This window comes from Elephas maximus, chromosome 14 (assembly GCF_024166365.1).
Source record: "Elephas maximus indicus isolate mEleMax1 chromosome 14, mEleMax1 primary haplotype, whole genome shotgun sequence".
In the NCBI taxonomy this organism is placed as follows: Eukaryota; Metazoa; Chordata; class Mammalia; order Proboscidea; family Elephantidae; genus Elephas; species Elephas maximus.
This window is the reverse complement of record NC_064832.1, coordinates 30,508,794-30,528,123: the sequence shown is the minus strand read 5'-3', so window position 1 is coordinate 30,528,123 and position 19,330 is coordinate 30,508,794. Positions and strand designations below refer to the sequence as shown.

At 38.5% G+C, this 19,330-nt stretch overlaps 1 protein-coding gene across 2 annotated transcripts in view; it reads left to right on the top strand.

Annotated features, from left to right (window-relative positions):
• The window catches only part of RB1 (RB transcriptional corepressor 1), a 208,029-nt gene that overhangs the window by 120,332 nt on the left and 68,367 nt on the right, over positions 1–19,330 (top strand). The gene's annotated exons all lie outside the window — the stretch shown is intronic.

The window sequence follows — 19,330 nt, the reverse complement described above, 5'->3', positions numbered from 1 at the left end:
TCTACTTAGAGTATAGAATAAACTATTGATAAACTCTTGTTTTAATAACGGTGGCATTTCATATGTAGTAATAGGAAAATATTACTTCAGGTTTTTCTGTTAATGCTCTTCAAATCTGTGTAGTTAAGTAATACTTTGTGAATCATTAGATTTGTAACTATGTTACATGCTAAGCATATATCTTTTCCTTTATACCAGTATGTAGAAATGGCTTTTAAAAATTAAGACTTTAGTCACATTAGAGTCCAAATCTACTTGTATAACCTTAGTTTTAAGTATGAGATTGTTTTTGAAAACTTGATGGCTAAGAGATGACTTCTTTCTTAGTGTTTTCTTGTATTGCCGTGTTGTATAGACATAGTGGATACAGAAAAGAAGCAGGGAAAGTGTGTCACATTGCTATTACTGAATTTGGAAACCCCTCATATAAGGACCTTCCACTTTATAGGAATAGGAGTGGCTAGGAGAAAACTCTGATAATCTGAGGGATTAAATGAAAGTAGTGAAATTAACAATAATGAAGAATTAGAGGGTACTTTTCAGAGGCTGATATGTCACTTCCCCTGCCCCTCAAAATTTGAAATTAAGACGTTACAGTAAGATATGAAAGTGACTGTGCTCATTTCTTTTAAAGAATTAACTCTTTTTTCATCAGAAAACATTTATTGAACATTTCTTGGATACCTTGCATTGGGGTAGACATTGTGAGGATAAAGAAAAGACAAGGGCTCTGAAAAGTGACTAGTAGAAATTTACTGTTTAAAAACTGCTTGTACTCAAGCCTGTTTAGCTCAATTCCTGGCATTCTAGGATCCTAAATGATATTCCTTTATTTCTGAAAAAATCTGAAGAGAAAATAACATGCTCAAACTCTGGAAAAGGGTACAGTTTATTTATGGTAAGATGATATAGAAGTCATAAGCCTCTGAATTTAAATTCTAATTATATTATCTCTGGAGAACTTTTTTTACTCATACATTTTTAATGTTTCAACTTAAAAAAAAAAGCATATATTGCTTTTTTAATCAAAGAAAACAGAGTGATAGTGAGTAACTCTGTGAAGATCAGTCATGCCACATAAACAGGAGACTGTGAATTCTTCCTGTGAGAATGATTGGCATTATAGGTGGGCGCAGACCGTGCACATATCTGCGCTTTCTCAGACTTGAAAGCTGGGGGGGTGTGTGTGTGTGTGTGTTTTAATTAAGGTATGATATAGATAACAGAAAAGTATGTATTGCAAGTGACAGTTCAATGAATTTTTCACAAACGGAACACATCCATGTAACCCGCATCCAGATCAAGAATTAGAGCAAGCTTTCATAGTCTTTTGATTCTGTATCACAATAAGAAAAATTCATTAAAACTGTACATTAATGGGAAATATTCAAGCAGTGTTGACCTAGGGAAACATCAAGTGAGGTACTACTTACTCCCCCTCTCCCGAATAATTTAATGAAAGAAAGCACATCATTATACTTTTAAATATTGGATAAGAAAAGGGTTCAGCATCTTTACTTGTCAGTCTTAACAAATAATAAATTAAGAACACAATAACTTTAAGAAGGAGTAAGCAAGAAATTATGAGTTGGTTTAGGTTCTGCTATATGTATTCTCAGCAACAACAAAAATAAATTATATAGTAAAAAAGGAACGAGCACACCTTTGTTTATTTTAGTCTTAGAGAGTTTAGCAGGCGATACACGAGTGTAAAATGCAGAAACGATCTGTTGAGAACCATAATAAAATCTTATTTTCTGGAAATTTGAGGGATCAGAGGTGATCTGAAGGAGCCCTGGTGATGCAGTGGTTAAGCACTTGGCTGCTAACCAAAAGGCTAGCAATTCAAACCCACCAGCCGCTCTGTGGGAGAAAGATGTGGCAATCTGCTTCTGTAAGAATGGCGTAGCAGGGGTTTCTGACCTCCTCAAACTTCACAAGGAAGAAGGAAAATCAAGATCAACAGCCCAAGGCTGATTCCTATGAGGTAGAGGTCAGACATACCTCCACCCTCCAACATTTTTACCAGTTCTGACACCAACCTTCCCTCCCACGGCACCCTCTACTTCTCTGCTGGATTTGATAATTCGTTGTAACGGCCACACAGAACTCACAGACATTACCCACGATTATGGGGTTTCTTAGGGAAGTACCAAAGCCAAAACTAAACTTGTTGCTGTAGAATTAGTTCCAATTCATAGTGACCCTATATAGGACAGTGTAGAACTGCCCCATAGGGTTTTCAGGGAGTGGCTGGTGGATTCGAACTGTTGACATTTTGATTAGCAGCTGAGTTCTTAACCACTCCGCTACCCAGAGAAGTAACAGATTACAGTTCAGGTTCAGGAATGCTTAGGATACAATTCTTGGATCAGGACAACCTCAGCTGTGCCTACAGACATGCCTCTCTCTGGCCCTTCTGGCCTCAGCCTTGCTCAGGCGTGTTACAAAGCTCTTTTAGCTCCGCTTATAAGCGCCTGGAGGCACCCAACTCTGTCAGTAAGCCTCAGCCCAAAGGCCCCCAGCTGTCTCTTTCTATGGGTCAGTGAGTCTAACTCCAGCAAGTGCCCAGGGACACCCCACTCCTCCAGCAAGCCTCCTGATATTCTCCTGGTTCTGCTGCCTCCGCTGTTGCCATTTCTCTGCTGCTGCTTTTTGCAGTCTTCAGTGTTACAGCTCTCTCTGTCTGTCTCCTGGGTCTACGAGGGTCTCAGCACAGGGATCCCAGGTCCAAAGGACACGCTTCACTCCCGTCTTTTCTGGTAGCTAAGTAGTGAGGTCCCATTCGGCTCTGGAATTGGCTCTCTTTTAAGCCTAGTGGAGGGTGCCATGCACCTTATTTACATTATTAGCACACTGTCCAATCTCCTTGGGTGCCACAGACCTCATTGCATAGCCCCACCCAGTCATTTGGTGGGAGTTACAAGACCATAGTGAGAAAGGCCATATAAAAGTGACCCATCACACTGAAACTTCTGTAAAGATTAAAAAAGAAAAGATTACAGCCTTGGAAACCAAATGGGATAGTTCTGTTGTGTCCTATAAGGTCACTATGAGTTGAAATCAACTCAACTGCATGCAACAACAACAACAGAGGTGATTTAGGAGCCCCTGGGTGGCACAGGTGGTTAAGTGCATGGCTACTTACTGAAAGGTCAGCTGTTTGAACCCACCCAGAGGTGCCTGGGAAGAAAGACCTGGCGATCTGCTTCTGAAAGGTCACAGCCTTGAAAACCACCTATGGAGTACAGTTCTACTCTGACACACATGGAGTCTGCGTGAGTTGGAGTCAGCTTGACAGCAACTGGTCAAGCAGTGATTTAGAGTGAACCATATCGAAAGGTTAGATTAGATGACTTCTAGATGTTTGGAATATTAAATGGATGAGATGACATTTGAACATCTTTCTTTCAGTATTTTCAAAATTTATCAAGTGTTTTTCAATAAAATCTTTGTAAACCAAGGAATACCAAGTGCTTTATTCTTAAACAGACTCTCTTTCCTATTGATTAAGAATGTTTCCTATTGATTCCCCATATCCCTAGCCACCTTAAGACCATTTCTCTCACATCAGTCAGAGAGATCCTTTTATAGTGAAAATCTCATCATGTCAGTTCCTCAGGTTTATGCCCTTCTGTGGGGACACATGCTTCTGGTAATGATGGAGGATCACCATACCACATAACTTGCTTGCCAAAAAAAAAAAACTATAAAACCTGCACATGAAACAAAAAGCAACGGCCTGAAGTCATTGGACAGGGGAGAGCAGACAGACTCTCCTATGCCATTGAGTCGATTTTGACTCATAGCAACCCTACAGGACAGAGTGGAACTGCCCCATAGGGTTTCCAAGGCTGTAAACTTTCCGGAAGCAGATTATTAGTTTTTTTTCTCCTGCTTAGCAGCTGGTGTATTTGAACCACCAGCCACTCTATTAGCAGCCAAGTGCTTACCGTTTGTACCACTACCCCCCTCCAAAAACCAAACAAAAACAAAAAAACCATTGCTGTTGAGTAGATTCTGACTCACAGTGACTCTATAGTTCAGAGTAGGACTGAGCCATGGGAATCTCCTGTGGAGGGTGTGTTCGAACCACTGACCTTTGGGTTAGCAGCTGAGCTGCTTAACCCCTGCACCACCAGAGCTCCTTAACTCCTGCACCACCAGAGCTCCTTAAGACAGACTCTAGTCAAGTGTATACACTCTAGTTGAGAGGAAGAGCGCTGCAAGTTCTTCATGCCTCGAGCATTGGCCTAATGTCCCACAGTTACAAGGCTTTCCACCCTGGATGATGGAAATCAGAACTCTTCTGGCCCTGTGTCAGCTCCTACAATGGTTCTGCTGCTTCCAATGATTCTTTCCCACCTTTGGATAGTTTGCTCAGCTGAAGACCCGAGAGGAAGCCACTGCAGACCTCTGATGCCTTCTTTGTGCAGCTCCTTTCTGTGTAGCTCTCTACTCTGGTATTCCATTATGCTGATTGGTCCTTCATAATAGCTGGAAGGGTTTTGCACAGCATTTAATGTTTGATAAAATATTTACAAATATGTTTAAGAGAATATTTAGTATATCGTTTCTATTTTCCTGTATTAAATGTATCAGGTCTTCTGAGTAGTACTGTTTTGGAGGGGTACTTACATGTAGAGCACAGATATTTACTGTTTCCTTGTATTAAATTTTAATAAGTCACAAGAAAGTCGAGTCTCCTTTAAATGTTGTTAACATGTAGCTAACTCATAAGATTGGATTCTGTCATACTATTTTTCCGTGGTCACAAAAAATTAGCACGTTCCTTTATTCAGTTATACAAGTATTTGGCCAAAACACTTTTAAATAAAAGATTGAACATATTTGTTTTTCATCTTTTTCCCAAATTTTAAATGACGGGCTGTTTTGTATGTTCGTACAGGTATTGTGAATAGCTTGTATTTTTGGAGTCCTGATTTGGTGACAAACTTAAAAGCAAATTTTTAAGCTTCTTTGGTGTTCTTTTGAAATGTCAAACTAGACAGGAAGTGAACACAAAAGGGAGAAAAGCCTGTGGCTCTGAAAAAACCAAAGAGGATATCTGTTGTATGTTTATATGGTGGATCATGAACCTCTGGTGTACTTTGCACAAAGGTTTTAGTATTTACCATTACCCTTTGTGTTGAGTTAGTTTCGACTCATAGCGACCCTACAGGACAGAGTAGAACTGCCCCGTATGGTTTCAAGGAGCGCCTGGTGGATTCTAACTCTTGACCTTTTGGTTAGCAGCCATTTAGATGTTGTTTAAAATATATATGCGTATATGTTTTACCAAGAGCTAGGTCTCAGGAAGGTGAGTGAGTTGTAAGATAATGACTGAGCTGTATTTATAACTTTTTAAAAATGTGGGTAAGTATAGTGAAGCAGTATGATGCTATATATTACATTTACATAACACCATGCCATTATGGAAACCCTGGTGGTATAGTGGTTAAGTGCTATGGCTACTAACCAAAAGGTTAGCAGTTCGAATCCACCAGATGTTCCTTGGAAACTCTATGGGGCAGCTCTACCCTGTCCTATAGGGTCGCTATGAGTCAGAACCGACTCAATGGCAATGGGTTTGGTGTTTTTGGTTTTATGCTGCTATAATGAAAAATGAGTACGTTGGGTTTTCAGAAAGCCCCCATAAATTAAGACAACCATTTTATTTACTTTTGCCAGTAAGAAGACATACATATACCAAAACCAAAACCAAACCCAGTGCTGTTGAGTCGATTCTGACTCATAGCAACCCTACAGGACAGAGTAGAACTACCCCACAGAGTTTCCAAGGGGCAGCTAGAGGATCCGAACTGCTGACCCTTTGGTTAGCAGCCGTAGCACTTAACCACTACGTGTCCAGGGTTTCCATATGCGTATACATCCATCCATCCATCCATCCATCCATCCATCCATCCATCCATCCATCCATCCATCCATCCATCCATCCATCCATCCATCCATCCATCCATCCATCCATCCATCCATCCATCCATCCATCCATCTATATCTATATCTATCTATCTATATCTATCTATCTATCTATCTATCTATCTATCTATCTATCTATCTATCTATCTATCTATCTATCTATCTATCTATCTATCTATCTATCTATCATCTATCTATCTATCTATCATCTATCATCTATCTATCTATCATCTATCTATCTATCTATCTAATCTATCTATTTTTTTTTTTTAATCTGATGCTTTCTGAAAACAGCTTAAGGCTTTAGCTTTTCTCACTCTGACTTGGAGTGTTCCTGATATCCTGCTCCAACAGCTAAGTAGTAGCTTCTCAACTGGCTTAGATGACTTGACTTCACTATTCAAGGCTGAAATTATTTTGTTCTGAATACAGCTTAAGGAGCTCTGGTGGCACAATGGTTAAACACTTGGCTGCTCACCTAAAGGTGGCAGTTCGAATCCAAAAGCCACTCAGGAGGAAAGACTTGGCAATCTGTTCTGTAAAGATTTATAGCCTAGGAAAGAAACATGGTGCAGTTTTGCTCGGTCATATAGGTCATATAGGGTTGCTGTGAGTTGGAATTGACTCGTTGGCAACAGGGTTAGAGGTGGGATGGAGATGGAAATGAGTCGGAGTGGACTCAACAGCATACAATAACAAATACAGGCAGTCCCTGACTTAACAACATACTTGGATTTTTTTTGTGTGTACTTCATACAGTGTTGTAGCACGTAATTTGCTGTTATTATACTCAAATTTTCACTCGCAGATGTTCAAAGATCGGATTTATAAAGATATTGATAATAAAAGGCAGTAATAATGAAAACTAAAAAAAAAGGTATTCGACTTACACCAGAACTGACTTACAACAGAGTCCTTGTCACAAAACCCCATCATAAGCCTGGGACTGCCTGTACAACTTTGCTTCCAGATATCTCTACTTTTACATTACTTTTCAAGTCATCCAGGCTTGAATCCTGAGCATTCTCTCCTTTCTCTATAGTTTGATAATGCAGTCCTGTAATTAAAAAAAAAAAACACTCTGTCTCTCATATTTATTTAATTATTTAAAAATTATTTTCATTTACACTCCCCTGTATCAGATCATCACATTCTTACATTCAAACTATTATTAAGGCTCCTGTTTGGTCTTCCAGCTTTGGCAGTACTGATCATCTTATACTTTGGTGTGAAGTTAATCTTCCTTATTGCTTATATATGCCATGTTCCTGTTCAAAAACCTGTAATAGCTCCCTACTGCCTTTCAGAAGATTAAGCCTCTTCACTCTGGCATTCAAAGGTTGTGGTAATCTAGCCCTACCTTACCTTTCCAACCTTAATTCCACCGTTCCTCAAACTCTTATTATGCTCAGGCAGCAATTAGATCTCTGGGGCAAACTGTGTTTATCCAGCGAAGACAGCGTGGTATAACATGGGACATGGAATCAGAAGACTTGGCTTTAGGTTCTGTCTCCTCCATGTGCAAGTTAATATCTTTGTGTCTTAAGTTTATTCCTTTGTAAATTGAGACAATCAAACCGAAAGATTTGAATTTTCTAGAGGGAGTATTTTATGTTTCTACAAAACTATTTAAACACTAAAAATTATTTGCCGCTACGAAATGTGAATTCATATTTCTGTGGATAGCTTTGTGACTATAAAATACCAAACTAAACCTGTTGCCATCGAGGCAGCTCTGACTCATAGCGACCCAACAGGACAGAGTGGGACTGCTCCGTAGGATTTTCAAGGCTGTAATCGGTACATAAGCACACTGCCACATCTTTCTCCCATGGAACAGCTGTTGGGTTCAAACCAGAAATTCAAGCCAGGTTCAGAAGAGGACATGGAATGAAAGATATCATTGCTGATGTCAGATAGATCCTGGCTGAAAACAGAATACCAGAAAGATGTTTAGCTGTGTTTTATTGGCTGTGCAAAGGCATCCGACTGTGGACCGTAACAAATTATGGATAATGTTACAAAGAATGGGAATTCCAGAACACTTAATTGTGCTCATGAGGAACCTGTACATAGACCAGGAGGCAGTCGTTCGAATAGAACAAGGAGATGGATTGACACAGTGGCTGCAACAATAGGCTAAAGCGTAACAACAATTGTGAGGATGACGCAGGACCGGGCAGTGTTTCGTTCTGTTGTACACAGGGTTGTTATGAGTCAGAACCTACTCGACGGCACCTAACAACAACAACAAGCTCATAAATATAAATTACTTTAAATATGCTCTGTTGAAGATGACAGAAAAGAATGTATTCTATTTCAAGAATTCCCTCAAAAAATCATATAAATATATATATTTTAAATTAGTGCATAAAATTATTAGGCACATTTACTTTTGTATTATAATACCTCGTTTACCAGTAGAGCTAGTTTTCTATTTTTAACAAAGTTAGAAATCCCAATTGTATAACTTTAAAGACTAATATAGTACACATCAACCATTGCCGACGTTAGACCATAATTCTCCCACAACATGCCTAAGCTTTCCTCCTTTTATGCTTTTCCACATTTCCACCCCTGTTGCAAGTCTCTTCCCATCTACGTATGATCACTCCTTCCTTTGACCCCCAGGGCTTATCTAATCTTCCTTTGACCCTCCCCCACACAGTGCTTACTAAATCTCCTTTAAAGCTGGGGCTAGTTCTCATAGCATTATATATCTCATAGATGAAAATATAATCCTTTTTGTAAGGAGCCCTGGTGGTGCAGTGGTTAACTGCTCAGCTGCTATTCAAAAGGCCAGGAATTCGAACCCACCAGCTGCTCCTTGGAAACCCTACGGGGTACTTCTACTCTGCCTATGGGGTCTCTGTGGATAGAAATCGACTTGGGGGCAATGGGCTTGGTTTTTGTTGTTGTTGTTGTTAGTCTGTAATGAGTAGCAAGATTCTAGATTACTGATTCTAGACTACCTTACATTCTTATATGGCTATCAAATGAAATGCTCTTTGGTTCTTTATACTAACTCTGGAAAGTAGAAGGTGTAGACATGACTCATTTTGCATGTGAGGAGAGAGAGGCACAGAATATCTGCATCTTACTCAGGAGCTAATTAATGATTGGAGACAGAAATCTAGCATTTGTTGATGAAGCTGCAAATATACTGCGATCAAAACTATTTGCCCAATTTAATTCTCAGAATACTGTGAAGTTAATAATACTATTTTCATTTTATGAAAGTAGAAACAGTTTCGGAAGGTTGAATAATTTGCCCTAGTCACCCAGTTGATGTTTGAACCCATATTGGTTTGATTCCAGATTCCATGTTTTTTCCATGTTGATTTCAATAAAATGCTTATTTCATTGAACCACATTATTTCTGTTAAATCATTTATACTGTTTTTATTACCACCATATCATGTCATAGGCCCCTGAGTAGTGCAGACAATTTGTGTTTGATTACTGACTGAAAGGTTGGCAGTTTGGACTCACCCAGTGGCACTGCAGAAGAAAAACCTGGCAATCTGCTTCCATGAAGATTACAGCCAAGAAAACCCTGTGAAGCTCAGTTCTACTCTGTAACACATGTGGTCTACCATCAAGTTGATTTTGACCCATAGCAACTCTGTAGGACAGAGTAGAACTGCCCCATAGGGTTCCCAAGGCTATAATCTTTATGGAAGCAGATTGCCATGTCTTTCTCCCAAGGACTAGCTGGTAGATTCAAACTCGACCTTTCCATTAGAAGCTGAGCACTTAACCACTGTGCCACTATGTATATATTTGCTTTTGAATAACAAGCTAAGTGATTTGCTTGGAAACTAGTAATAAGAAAGAGGAAGAACATTTTTTGACCAGCTCCTTCATGCAGTGCTCTGTCAGTACTGGTCTAATTTATTTCTCATGATGAAAAGATTACAAGACTACAAAAAGGAACAAACCATATATTAAGAGAAAGTACTAGTACTTCATTCATGCAACACTTAGAAATGGGATTTTAATATAACAAGTGTAAGTGTTTTCAGAATTCATAGTAATTTAGAATTAATGAAATTGGATGTTTAGATCACACTTCAGGGAAACTGAAGGGAGGGGTTGAGAATGAGGTGAAATGGAAAGCTAGCTCTGTTTTTATAGACTGAACTGTTAGAACTGAATTTTCTCTTGGCTTTTACTAAAATCTCCCAGGTATGCTTAAAGTTTTCATACTTCTTTATAACACTGAAATAAAGTAAAGAGGGAGAAGGGAAAATAAAGGAAGCAATGTCTGAGGAATAAAATTTTTGATAGTGACCCTGGTTTTCTGCTCGTAAACTTTACTAAAAAGAATGTGAACATGAACAAATACAGTTTGTACTGAAAAAGTACAAACAAATAAAGATAGTAACTTAATTGATAGGAATAATTATTCCTACAGGTAATTCAGGATTGCTTAGCAAAGATTAAGAATGTAAGCTTAATTATTCTTATGTTCGTTTTTGTATTTGTTAAGGGTCAATAAGGCATTAAATGGGTTTTTATGTGGTTCCTCAGAAAACAGAAAACTCAAACAAGCTGAGATAACTTATAATTTAATGCAAGCTTTCTCCAGTATTGAATGCTTATAGTTAGGTGCCATAGAGTCGGTTCCCACTCATAGCAACCCTACGCACAACAAAATGTAACGCTGCCCAGACCTGGGCCATCTTCACAATCTTTGCTATGTTTGAGCCCATTGTTGTAGCCACTTTGTCAATCCATTTTGTTCAGGGTCCTTCCTCTTTTTCCCTGACTCTCTGCTTTACCAAACGTGATGTCCTTTTCTCCAGGGACTGGTCCCTTCTGATAGCATGTCCAAAGTAAGTGAGATGAAGTCTCTCCATTCTTGCTACTAAGGAACATTCTGGCTCTGCTTCTTATAAGACAGATTTGTCTGTCAGTTCATGGTATATTTCTGGCAGTCCATGGTATATTCAGTGTTCTTTACTAGCACCATAATTCAGATGCATCACTTCTTTTTCAATCTTCCTAATTCACTGTCCAGCTTTCACATGTGTATGATGCGATTGAAATACCATGGCTTGGTTCAGGTGCACCTTAGTCCTCAAGGCGACAGCTTTGCTTTTTAACACTTTAGAGAGGTCTTTTGCAGTGGATTTGCCCAATGCAATATGACGTTTGATTTCTTGACCGCTGCTTCCATGGGTGTTGATTGCAGATCCAAGTAAAATGAAATCCTTGACGATTTCAGTCTTTTCTTTATTTATCATAATGTTGCTTATTGGTCCAGTTGTGAGGAGTTTTGTTTTCTTTATGTTCAGTTGTAATCCATATTGAAGGCTGTGGTCTTTGATCTTCATCAGTAAGTGCTTCAAGTCCTCTTCACTTTCAGCAAGGAAGGTTGTGTCATCTGCGTATCACCGGCTGCTAATGAGTCTTCCTCCAATCCTGATGCCCCATTCTTCATCATATAGTCCAGCTTCTCAGATTACTTCTTCAGCGTACCGACTGAAAAGGTATGGTGAAAGGATACAAAGCTGACACACACCTTTCCTGATTTTAAACCATGCAATATCCTTTTTTTCTGTTAGAATGACTACGTCTTGTTCTATGTACACGTTCCTCATGAGCATAATTAAGTGTTGTGGAATTTTCATTCTTTGCAATATTATCCATAATATGTCATGATCCACATGGTTGAATGCCTTTGCATAGTTAATAAAGCACAGGTTTTAAACGTATTTCTGGTATTCTCTGCCTTCTGCCAAGATCCATCTGACATTAGCAATGATATCTCTAGTTCCATCTCTTCTTCTGAATCTGGTTTGAATTTCTGGCAGTTCCCTGTCGATGGAGTTACTGCTGCAACCACTTTTGAATGATCTTCAGCAAAATTTTACTTGTGTGATATTAATGATATTATTGGATAATTTCCATATTCCGTTAGATTGGCTTTCTTTGGAATGGGCATGAATATGGATCTCTACTAGTCGGTTGGCCAGATAGTTGTCTTCCAGATTTCTTGGCATAGAGATATGAGCGCTTCCAGCATTGCTTCAATTGTTGAAACATCTCAGTTGGTATTCTGTCAATTCCTGAAGCTTTGTTTTTCGTAAATACGTTCAGTGCAGCTTGGACTTCTTTCTTCAGTGCCATAGGTTCCTGATCATATACTTCCTCCTGAAATGGTTGAATATTGACCAGTTCTTTTTGGTACAGAAACTCTGTGCATTTCTTCATCTTCTTTTGGTGCTTCCTACATTGTTTGTTCTACATTTTGCCCATGGAATCCTTCAGTGTTGCAACTTGAGCCTTGATTTTTTTCTTCAGTTGTTTCAGCTTCAGAAATGTCATGTGTGCCCTTTTCCTTTTGGTTTTTTATCTCCAGGTCTTTGGACATTTCATTACAATACTTTACTTTGTCTTTCCTAGCCGTCCTCTGAAATCTTCTGTTCAGCTCTTTTACTTAATCATTTCTTTCTTTCAGTTTAGCTACTCTTTGTTCAAGAGCAAATTTTAGTCTTAGGTGCTTAGCTGACCCTAAGTTCTTGATCCAGATCTGTTTTTAGTTTTAAATGTAAAAACCTTTTATGTCTAAACCGTTGTTCAAGTGACTTCTAGTGTTCAAACGCCACGTTTTCTCTGCAGTTGGCCTCTTCTTTGATCCCGCAAACAATCTGACACACATGAGAAATTGCTAGAGGTCACTGTGGAGGACAGATATTCATGTCGTTGTTGTTGTTATTAGGTGCTGTCGAGTCGGTTCCGACTCATAGCAACCTTACACACAACAGAACGAAACACTGCCCAGTACTGTGCCATCCTTACAATCGTTGTTATGCTTGAGCTCATTGTTGCAGCCACTGTGTCAATCCACCTCATTGAGGGTCTTCCTCTTTTCCCCGACCCTGTACTTTGTCAAGCATGATGTCCTTCTCCAGGGACTGATCCGTCCTGACAACATGTCCAAAGTATGTAAGATGCAGTTTCGCCATCCTTGCCTCTAAGGAGCATTCTGGCTGCACTTCTTCCAAGACAGATTTGTTTGTTCTTTTGGCAGTCCATGGTATATTCAGTATTCTTCGCCAACACCACAATTCAAAGGCGTCAACTCTTCTTCGGTCTTCCTTATTCATTGTCCAGCTTTTACAAGCATTTGATGTGATTGAAAATACCATGGCTTGGGTCAGGCGCCACTTAGTCTTCAGGGTGACATCTTTACTCTTCAACACTTTGAAGAGGTCCTTTGTAGCAGATTTGCCCAATGCAATGCGTCTTTTGATTTCTTGACTGCTGCTTCCATGGCTTTTGATTGTGGATCCACGTAAAATGAAATCCTTGACAACTTCAGTCTTTTCTCTGTTTATCATGATGTTGCTCATTGGTCCAGTTGTGAGGATTTTTGTTTTCTTTATGTTGAGGTGTAATCCATACTGAAGGCTGTGGTCCTTGATCTTCATTAGTAAGTGCTTCAGGTCCTCTTCACTTTCAGCAAGCAAGGTTGTGTCATCTGCATAACACAAGTTGTTAATGAGTCCTCCTCCAATCCTGATGCCCCGTTCTTCTTCATATAGTCCAGGTTCTCATATTATTTGTTCAGCATACAGATTAAATAGGTATGGTGAAAGAATACAACCCTGATGCACACCTTTCCTGACTTTAAACCAATCAGTATCCCCTTGTTCTGTCCGAACAACTGCCTCTTGATCTATGTAAAGATTCCTCATGAGCACAATTAAGTGTTCTGGAATTCCCAGTCTTCACAGTGTTATCCATAGTTTCTTATGATCCACACAGTTGAATGCCTTTGCATAGTCAATAAAACACAGGTAAACATCCTTCTGGTATTCTCTGCTTTCAGCCAGGATCCATCTGACATCAGCAATGATATCCCTGGTTCCACGTTCTCTTCTGAAACCGGCCTGAATTTCTGGCAGTTCCCTGTTGATATACTGCTGCAGCCGTTTTTGAATGCTCTTCAGCAAAATTTTGCTTACTTGTGATATTAATGATATATTTCTATAATTTCCCCATTCGGTTGGATCACCTTTCTTGGGAATAGGCATAAATATGGATCTCTTCCAGTCAGTTGGCCAGGAAGCTGTCTTGCATATTTCTTGGCATAGACGAGTGAGCACCTCCAGTGCTGCATCTGTTTGTTGAAACATCTCAATTGATATTCCATCAATTCCTGGAGACTTGTTTTTTGCCAATGCCTTCAGAGCAGCTTAGACTTCTTCCTTCAATACCATCGGTTCCTGATCATATGCCACCTCTTGAAATGGTTGAATATCAACTAATTCTTTTTGGTATAATGACTCTGTGTATTCCTTCCATCTTCTTTTGATGCTTCCTGGGTCGTTTAATATTTTTCCCATGGAATCCTTCACTATCGCAACTCAGGGCTTGAATTTTTTCTTCAGTTCTTTCAGTTTGAGAAACACCGAGCATGTTCTTCCATTTTGGTTTTCCATCTCCAGCTCTTTGCACATGTCATTATAATACTTTACTTTGTCTTCTCAAGAGGCCCTTTGACATCTTCAGTTCTTTTACTTCATCAGTTCTTCCTTTTGCTTTAGCTGCTCGATGCTCAAGAGCAAGTTCCAGAGTGTTCTCTGACATCCATCTTAGTCTTTTCTTTCTTTCCTGTCTTTTCAGTCATCTCTTGCTTTCTTCATGGATGATGACCTTATTGTCATTCCACAACTCATCTGGTCTTTGGTCACTAGTGTTCAATGCGTCAAATCTATTCTTCAGATGGTCTCTAAATTCAGGTGGGATATACTCAAGGTCATATTTTGGTTCTCGTGAACTTGCTCTGATTTTCTTCAGTTTCAACTTGAACTTGCATATGAGCAATTGATGGTCTGTTCCACAGTTGGCCCCTGGCCTTGTTCTGACTGATGATATTGAGCTTTTCCATTGTCTCTTTTCACAGATGTAGTCAATTTGATTTCTGTGTGTTCCATCTGGTGAGGTCCATGTGTATAAAAAAAAAAATTTGCAATGAGGAGGTCATTGGTCTTGCCAAATTCTATCATCCGATCTCCGACATTGTTTCTGTCACCAAGGCCATATTTTCCAACTACTGATCCTTCTTCTTTGTTTCCAACTTTCACATTCCAATCCCCAGTAATTATCAATGCATCTTGATTGCAGGTTTGATCAATTTCGGACTGTAGCAGCTGATAAAAATCTTCTATTTTTTTATCTTTGGCCCTAGTGGTTGGTGCGTAAATTTGAATAATAGTCATATTAACTGGTCTTACTTGTAGGTTATGGATATTATCCTATCACTGACAGCATTGTACTTCAGGGTAGATCTTGAAACATTCTTTTTCACCATGAATGCAACACCATTCCTCTTCAAGTTGTCATTCCCAGCATAGTAGACTATATGATTGTCCAATTCAAAATGGCCAATACCAGTCCATTTCAGCTCACTAATGCCTAGGATATCAATGTTTAATCATTCCATTTCATTTTTGACGATTTCCAATTTTCCTAGATTCATACTTCATACATTCCAGGTTCCGATGGTTAATGGATGTTTGCAGCTGTTTCTTCTTATTTTGAGTCATGCCACATCAGCAAATGAAGGTCATGAAAGCTTTACTCCATCCACGTCATTAAGGTCGACTTGACTTTGAGGAGGCAGCTCTTCCCCAGTCATCTTTTGAGTGCCTTCCAACCTGGGGGGTTCATCTTCCAGCACTATATCAGACAATGTTCCGCTGCTATTCATAAGGTTTTCACTGGCTAATGCTTTTCAGAAGTAGACTGCCGGGTCCTTCTTCCTAGTCTGTCTCAGTCTGGAATCTCAGCTGAAACCTTTCCTCCATGAGTGACCCTAATGGTATCTGAATACCGGTGGCATAGCTTCCAGCATCACAGTAACACACAAGCCCCCACAGTATGACAAACTGACAAACATGTGGGGGAGATGTTCATGACTTGTCTATTTGTGTTCCTCCCCTTACCCCCTCTATAGGCCACACATTATCCATTGTTTTTGTTCATGAATTGGTAGAAGAGACTAAAGAAATCAAGGTGTGTCAAAAAAAATACAAAAGGAACATCCTTAGGGTGCGCATGGGGCCTTGGTTTAGGAAGCAGTGCTTTTAAAAACCTCATCTCTGGTTTACTTCTTTGGAATCTTTCCTGATCACCATTCAGACTGGCATCAAAATGACTCTCACTTAACATGTATGACATTTTGGTATAGAAATAATAACAGGTCATATGTTTGTGTGTGTGTGCTGTTGAGGCACTGTTAAAATTATTTAAATGTTTTAACTGAATTAATTCTGACAACTATGAAATAGACACTACCATTTTTACCATTTTACAGATGAAGAAACTGAGGCACAGAGAAATTGAGAGTTTCCCTTGGCCACAAAACTAGTTGGTGGCAGAGCCAGAATTTTAACTTCAGGCTGTCTGGCTCCAGAAGCTGTGACCTTAACCTCTGTGCTGCCTCTTGGTGCATTAGCTTAATATTTGGCATATGCATTGTCATGATTTCTTTCTCTACTTGTGTTTTATCTGTGCTCGTATCTTTCCCTTTGTGAGTGTTACCATGCTATAATCGAAGGAGTCTGGGTTTTGGAGCCACCAGATCTCATTTAATCTTCACAGAATCCCTGAAAGGTAAACATTGCTAGCCCCTGTTTTACAGATAAGGAAACCTGAGGGTTAAGATGTCATGTAACTTGCTTTGGTCCAATTCTGAGCAAGTTGTATCTCTATATTTCAGATTTACTTACTCATAAAAAGCAGGAATAATAATACTCTTCAGAGGTGTTGTAAGGAATAAATGCGCATTTATGAGAAGGGTAAATTTTAGAAATGTCACGTTAGTTCCTTTCACTTCCTCCCCTTTACTATACAGTGATTTGTTAAGAACAAAAAGTTGAGAACACAGTCAAACTGTATGGGACCTGTTTGTCCTGGCTTACTGTCTGTATATAGAATTTTGCTCTTCTCCATTGCTCCCTTTTCTTTCTCAAAATGGGAAAAGTTTAGGGAAAAAAAGGCCTCATTGAATGCCAGCAGTGTTAAATGTGGGCGGTGTTCATTGTTAGGCTGCAGTTGGAATTTTGTTATATTGCTTCAGTTATGAATCATGCCAGTAATTACCCTGAGGGCCGTGTTGGTTCACGATTCAAGTGCAAACAAGAAGGGAGATCGCAATTGTCAAAGAAGAGTTAGGAAATATTCTTCTGTACTTAATCTGTGGGAATGGAAGGACTTGTACACTTGTTCAGAGTCTTACACAAGGTCACGATGTTAGAGAATTTCTTGACTATAGTCTTGGAATTCTCAATTTCTAAATCTGAGTCATATCCCAACCACAAGAGTGAGGAAGGACTCCGCAATTCTGGATTCTCAAGAAAGAGAGTAGAAGTGTCTCATGAGATATCTATCCTAATTAACGTAGTTTCTGAATTTTCCCAGCAAAATAAGAGGGTGTTATCAATTAAGAAGTTCAGTACAATTTTAGAATCAGTCAAGAGCAGTTGTTCCTAAATCAGCTAAGTTCACATACCCTTAATTGTAAGATAGGACCAACTTTTTGGCCTTTATCTTTCCCGGGTGTTTATGGTGTGTTTTTAAAATTGTCAACTCTCACAACCCAGCCTGCTTCAAAATGCAGTTCGACGCCCTTGCGTGTATGGTTTCATTAGTTTGCTTACTGTTTTTTAAAAATTTTTGTCAGAAATGGCCAAATATCAGAAGTATTTTTGGTGTCTTCTTGTAAGTGGTCAATTTAGAACTTGATAAGGAAGTGTAGAATAGGAAACAGCTGTATTTTTTTTCTTACCTTTTCAAAAAAACTTATTATTCTTGCTAAATTTCAGTGTTTCTTGCTTCCATCAAAATATAACAAAGAGGAAGGGACTGGACAGTAGGTAGGAGAGAGATGCTGATGAAGAGTGGGCTATTTGTATCAGGTGGACACTTGAGACTGTGCATCTCCTGTCTGGAGGGGGGATGGGAGGATAGAGAGAGTTGGAAGCTGGCAAAATTGTCACGAAAGGAGACTGGAAGGGCTGACTCATTAGGGGGAGAGCAAGTGGGAGTATGGAGTAAGGTGTATATAAACTTATATGTGACAGTCTGACTTGATTTGTAAACGTTCACTTGAGCTCAATAAAAGTTAAAAAATATATATATATATAAATTTCTCTTTGAGATTTTGATTTTATTCTTTAAGAATTCTTCAAAGGATAATCTAAATCTGTTTTGCTGCCTTTTATTTAAATCCATTTCCTTTTTGGAGTTAAATCTGGTTATTTTTACCATTATACTTACCCTTTCCATATTTTAATATAATTTTTTAGAAGTTTTTCCATTACATATTAACTAATGCTGGTTTTTATATACTTAAGTTGTCTTTGCAGAATAGGAGCATTAGTTAAATCATTCAGATTTTTAAACATTAAAATGAGATAGGTGGAGAAGTGAAATGACTTGTCCTTCACTAATGCATGGGTCATAAACAAATATGAAGATAAGGTTCCCCCGACCAATGCTGAACTCTCTATTTATTCTTATAAATGTAAACTTTTGCATTACCTTTCTAATAGAAATATTGGACACTTTTAATACTGTGTGCTTTTGGACCAGAATCTAATTTAGTTGAACTCACATATTTCAACAGCAATTTCTCAAAATAAACTTTAACACAGTTCAATTCCAAAAGAAGACTAAATGGTCTGGGTGGGTGGAGAAGGATAAGATCGTGGGGATAATGCAAAAATGATATCCCTGACTTTGATCATCATTTTTCTGGCAACAGCTGGATAACCTCTTGTAGAAAAGCTGTTTATACCTGTCCCTTTCTATGTTTAAATAAATATCCATCCTTTTTTTTCTTATATAAGCTTACATTGAATTACACGTGTTTCAGCATTTTTCATCTGAATTCTTATAAGACCACAATATAAGCATAGCTATTTTTTCCCAGCCGTTTTGAAATCAGTTATTTTGACCATAAGCAAAAATTACATATGTGACGTAAGAGCCAAATGATGTAATTTTTTAATTCAGTGTCTTAATAAGTGTTAATTTTTAATTACACTTCTCTTCATCAAGTACTGTGCATAAAACCCTTTTCCCTGAAAAGCCTAAATTTTAGTACAGTGTGAATATTTTATGCTCATGTAATTAAAAGTCTGTATTTTAAAATAAATAATTTTAGTGATTTGTAGGTTTTTATATCCTATTAAAATATGAGATAACAATTAATAATTATTTAAAATGAATTGTAAAGTGATCATTTTAAAAGAAAAATAAATCGAAGGTTATGTTGTTCATAATATAAAGATTTTCTTTGTTTTAGTGAAAAAGCCCTTGTTATTTTTTAGCAGCAGTAAAATGGTACACGTAGTATAACATTTTCTTGTAT